Consider the following 6,132-nt stretch of genomic DNA (forward strand, 5'->3'; position numbering starts at 1 on the left):
ATACACATTGCGATCAATAATCGCCGAGTTCTATAGCAATTCGTCATCAACGTTTCGATATTGTTCCCGTTCTCTCTTAAGAGCCGCTTCTTTACACCGAAAATGACTGTAAACAAATTTGACTTTACGCCCGATGCCACGAATAGATGTATGAGCGTGCGAATCATCACTGATACAACCGAAGAAATTCGTAACGAGTTTTAGACAGCGGGGCTGCTGCTTCAGTCGTCATTTTCGCAGGGGTTGATTCATGGTGCCTAATTAATCGCGAACCGACGTGACTGCGCGAATATTCGCGTTGTCGGAGGAACGTAGATGATATAAGGGGCGCAGTGACGCGTCACCTGTACTGATATACTACACGCTGGCAATATAGTAATACCGCGATAAGCGACGTAATATTTTTCCGGCGCGGAAAGTCCGCGTCAGGGGATAGATAAATCGCCGTTCTGCGCGATTTGACTCGGATAAATTATTTCTTCCGGGGAAATCAGCGCCACGCGCCGCCGGGACGTTCTAATTCACCTTTGGAAACCAACTGCAGGCTCGACTTCGTAAAATTCTTCCAAAAACAGAAAAAACTGTCTACAACATATACGGTAGTCGTGGGAATTCAATTCTCAAAAAACATTTAATCCGTAAACGTCGAAAATTTTCATTTCGCTGAAACTGAGCGGAAAACGTCCGTGAATTGAAGTGGAAACAACAAATTTGAAAAATATTGTAAAACTATTGAAAAAATTCAATTAAAGAAAGTTTATTTCCATATTGTCAATAGCTGTTTTGAAAGAATTTGTATATTTTATTAATTATTATTATTATTATTATATATCAGTTACGTTAAGTAACAACATAGATGTCTAAATAATGAAAACAAACTTTCACCTAATTTAAAGCAATCTAATGAGCGTAAAATTATTTTATTTTTACCTCTTACGAATAATGTTCTCTCAGAATTTATTAAGAACGAAGAATTCATTTTGATGCATTTTGATCTCAGAGAGAAAGAATTACTCAATCGTACACTCGCAGTAATGGATACGTTTACCGTAGCTCTCACAAGAAAATCTGATCTAGATTAAAACTTTAAATAAAAGCCGAGTCGATGAAAGCATGATATAGCCTTGGTCCGGTCGGAAATTTTTGGCAGCCGTTGCATATCAGCAATGATTGCCGGTGTCTCGTAAATGTAATCTTGTTTAATTTGTTTCGCGCGCGAATTACTATATAAAGCGAATCGGCGTGGCGTTTAAATAAAGTAGAATATTGAAATCCTGTAAACAGAAACTGGTGTTCGTAATTCGTAATTTGTAACGGATGCAGCCGGAGTCACGAACTCGAATAAATTCAAAATACGACGCGCAATTAATTTTTTACACGTGACTAGTGCAAGGATTTCATGTTAATTGGAACTGCGGAGCTTCGTTCTATTAAAGAAATGAATGTAATTGGACTCGAATAAAGTGATTTGCAACTTTTCCCGTTGTCAAAAGGGAGGATGAGAAATGAGTTTTCATTAACTCCTGCGAATGTGTTTTTAATTAAAAACTGATTTAATGGTGTGCTTCCACTTTTCTTTCTCGCAGCGAACGGAAATAATACCGGGAGCGTTCTTTCAGTCTACGATTTCTTCGATGAGAATCCGTAGGGAGCGAGCGAAGGGAGGAAAACCGAGCCAGAAACTTTGTTTCGCGTAACTCGTTAATATGTTAATCTCAGAAAAGAAAATCTTATTTTATTGGCAAATTCGAGCGGGACGTTACGCCGTTCGAAGGACGAATCTAAACGATTGTTGCGAGAAGACAAGGACAGGGAACCATAAAGCTCACGGGTTTTCAACTTCTCCATTCTTCCTCGTATCATTTAGAAAATATTTGACGAATTTAACAAAACATTTTATCATCACAAGTCCGAGGACTTTTAACATTCGGCATCATTAATGAATCTATCTGTCTGATTTTCGCAAAGTGTTCAATGTTGTTTGACTGGCTTTTTCTGCTCAAACTTTACGGTGATATGTTTCTAATATATATTTATGTAAATTTATTGAAATTAATTCGATAAAAAGTCCGAAGATTTTAGGTAAAGTATTACATTTATAAATATCAATAAAAAGCAGTCTAATTAGATCTAAATGTTACTAATTGTTAGCAGGTTTCTAGTCGTATTTAAAAGAAGCTAATTTCAGAAGAGTTAATTTAATTTGCATACAGTGACTGGCATTAATAGTCGGACATCTTTTAGAACAGAATAAATGTTTTAAAAATGGAAAATTTAAACAATGCCTTGTATAGATCTCGGTAACTTATGTACATGTTGGAAGTTTTATTAAAATTGGTTAACGTTGTTATCTGTTACAAGCGATTAAAAATAGCGAAAATCGGAATTTTGCACAACACTCAGCTGAAACCTGTGGGAAATCTAGAGATTTTTACATTTCTCAATGCTTGTGGCGTTGGATTTGGATAAAATTTTCCTGCAAATAATTCTCGAGATCTATAAAACGCATTTTTTATTTTCGTTATAGGCTCGGATAAAAAAGTTAGAAAAACATAATTTTTTAAGTTTTGTCTCATTTCAACCAACATAAATAAATTGTTGTTTACTTATTCTGTAGCAAACTAGAGTCTATTTTTAATAAAGTTATTCTGTTTGAAAAGTGGCAAGAAAATTAATGTGTATCGCTGTATGTTGTGCAAAAGAAAGTTCTTTGTCTGTCAATAAAATTATAATCGCCCATTAAAAAGCGACAGAGGTCAAATAAGAAATGGCCGCATTGAAATAGATTGTAGAAACGAGGTTCCAATTTGACCAGTAAAGTGTGCTGTTCTTTGAGGCAAAGCGATTCTGGATGTTCGCGATTGCTCGTTAGTTTTTCAAACTCTGTTTACAGCACTCGTCCAGTTAGCGTACTTCACCGATCAGCCTGAAGATGATCTGAATGCGGATGGAAGATCGAATCATTTGCCGGGACTTTTTCGCGTGGGTTTGTCGTCGTCATCGGCTCGCAATTCGACCGTCGCGATTATCAACATCGAGTTCGCTTGAATCTCAAAGGAGAGCCTCAATCATGGGGAGAGCATCCTCGAATATCCGCTTCGAGCAATCAGCTCCGAAAATACTTCGAGTCTGACGTGAATTGTTGGAGCGTCTGCGGAGGTGATTCTATTCCATTGAATTTCGCATATTTAGCATCGATATATCTTGTATAATGGATACTCTAAAACTCGGGGCTGCAACACGGTTAATAGAATCTTATTCGATTAGGCCGCATAGCTCCTTTAGATGGGCTTTAATCGTTATTCCGATAAGCAAGCACCGTGTCTAAATTAATTGAACTATCTTGAGTCGAACAGATTTCTTGTGGAACCTGCGATCGATCAATTCCTGGATTAAGGAAAGACCACGTTGTCCGAACAATTTCGATCAGTCTCTTCGCATTCAAATTCATTTCACTATTAGAATGATACCAGGATAAATCATGCCAGGTTATAATAGTTATGAATATAACACAAGATTAACCCTTTGCATTCGAGTGGCGACTCTGAGGCGCCACTAAAAATTGTTACACTATTTCTCAAAATTTCTCGTTTATATTTAGAAATTGTTAAAGTAACAAGTATTGTACTTGAAAATAAGCTCAATTTCATATGCATAAATCGCAATCAATTATATAAAATAAAAATACAGGAGACCAGAGAATATGTCTAAAATGCAATGAAAATAACTTTGAGTGCAAAGGATTAAAGATTCGAGCACGTACGCTTATTGAATTTTTTGGGTACACTTAATGGTTTAGGGATTAGTAGTGCGATTTTTTAAGTAAATGGTGTAGCAAATGGTCTAATATTTCATAGGGTATTAAGTTTAGATGTATTGAAATGTAATACGTTTATAGTAGAAAGATCCGAAGCTCTCGGCTCAAACTGGTCCATTTTAAGTGTTCAGGTTCTAACACAGTCCAGATTTGGACTTTATTGTACCTATTATGATCCAAATCAATTCTTTCATATTTGCGATGAGCAAATTCGAATCTTCTAGTTTTGGAATATTTCAATTGGTGTCAGAAAGATCTGATTTGAATTTATGTATACTGGTTTGATTCGATTTGCGTCTTGTAGACTCAAAAAGTTCAGGTTATGAGGTCTCTAATTTCAGGGTCACTCCAATCAAGGTTTTTCAATTATTGGATGATCCAATAGGAGTTTCTAAAACTAATGGCAGTTGGACTAGTGTCGTTTAGGATAGTTTAGTAGATTTTGATCCTACATTTTGGCATAAACAGATAACACATTTTAATATTGCCTGACAAACTGCATGTTGTGAAAATAGTAACTCAGTCTATCAGGTCCATCTAAAAAGGGAGATTTTTCAGATGTCCAACTAGTTTTGAAAAATATCGATATTCATTAAAAAAATTGGAGTTAAAATTCGTCATAAGCAGCTGCGAAAATGGTTTTAAACTACTATTTTTCCGTACATTTTGCTTATTTTTCGAGTTTTTTTTTAGAAGGAAAGCTTGGGTCTCGATTATAATGATGTATATTGAACATTTTTTCCTCTATCCCTCTTGGAGTTCGAATTGCGTTTGGACATAATACACTTGTGTAGGTACGGACAAAAATCATTTTCTTACTCATTATACAGTTTTAATATACATTGTTATGTGCATGTAAACTACATTGAACAGTTACTTCACGTACATATTAAAATGTAAGTTAATGCATTTCCAATTTCTCTGACCGATGTAGGAAAACAAGATAGTTTACCATAGCCAAATAGACTTTTTCTAACAAATATCACATTTTTATGACAGTCCTATTACTTAGTAAAAGGTGGGATACGATAACTCCTAATCGTTAATTTCTCAAAACTAATTGGACATCTGGCAAACCTTTCATATAAGTTAAATCTCCCTTTTCGCAAATCGCAATCGATTGATCTCATACAATAATATATACAAAACTTGTTGTAATGTGAAATGAATAAAAATTACGTTAATTTTAAAGTATTCTATTTTTTGATACCGAAGTATACAAAGGTCTAATTGAAGTCTTTCGGCTTTATTACGTTTCCTCGGCCGAAGAAGGTTCGAGTCCAACCCCTGGGTCGTCTAATGGCAACCTCTCGGCCCGAGGTAGGTCCGGTACAGCCGGACTATCACTATAATCATTTCTCACCGTGACCTCTCGCACCAGAAACGAACGGGCCTCGTTGCGACACGAGGAAGGCCGTTTAGGCGGACGCTCGCGGGCTGAGAATCGACGGGAATAAAGTCCGCGGGAATGGTGGCTCGGTTGCCATTTGACTGCTGGCCAAACCAGACGTCGACTTAGTTTCTTTTTAGACTGTAAGGCTTACCCGGTGCATCGTTATTGCGCTAGTAATTCCGGACGTTGCTCTACGCGCCTCGAAACGGAACGCCACCAACCCTCCCTCATGATGCATCCGGAAGTTGCGCGTGTTTCCGGCGAATCTGGATAACCTGACGCGCGATAGACGCTGTAAAATCTGTTCTTGGTGGAATGCCAGCCGCACCCAACGCGAATCTTAATCTAGTCATTTAAAATAATTATTTTCTTCGCTGGGACGATTGGTTTTTCGGCTACGAGTAGTAAAATACGCCTTCGTTTCATCGACATCGATTAGTAAAGTACGGCTTTGTCTTTATTTGCCGTCTGATTGGCAGACATTGTTCTTGAAGTTATAGCTTTAGTCTTCCCCCTTTTAATAGTTGTAATAAGTTGTAAATAATCAGCGTCCTAAAATTCTGCTAATTGCTTTAAAACTTTGTATTTGATTTATACATTTTTGTTGTAAATACAGAAAATTCGCGGTCTGGTTATAATTTTCACTAATATTTGGCACGGAAAATTGATCGATTTCATATTTTACAAATATATAAATTAAAGAGACCTTTCGTGCGAAATGATTGAACGGATGACATTATTCGAGTAATTAATATAATAAAAATAACAGAGAATCGAAATAAATTCGATTACACTGCTCGGTAGATTTACTGTTACAAATAACAATTTATGCGGAAAATCTTGCCTCACCATCTTTATTTTTACCGATACCATCTGCATTCATTTTTCTAGGTCATGATGTCATCTGCATCCTGGGTCTTTC

Source organism: Augochlora pura, chromosome 7 (genome assembly GCF_028453695.1).
Source record: "Augochlora pura isolate Apur16 chromosome 7, APUR_v2.2.1, whole genome shotgun sequence".
NCBI lineage: Eukaryota > Metazoa > Arthropoda > Insecta > Hymenoptera > Halictidae > Augochlora > Augochlora pura.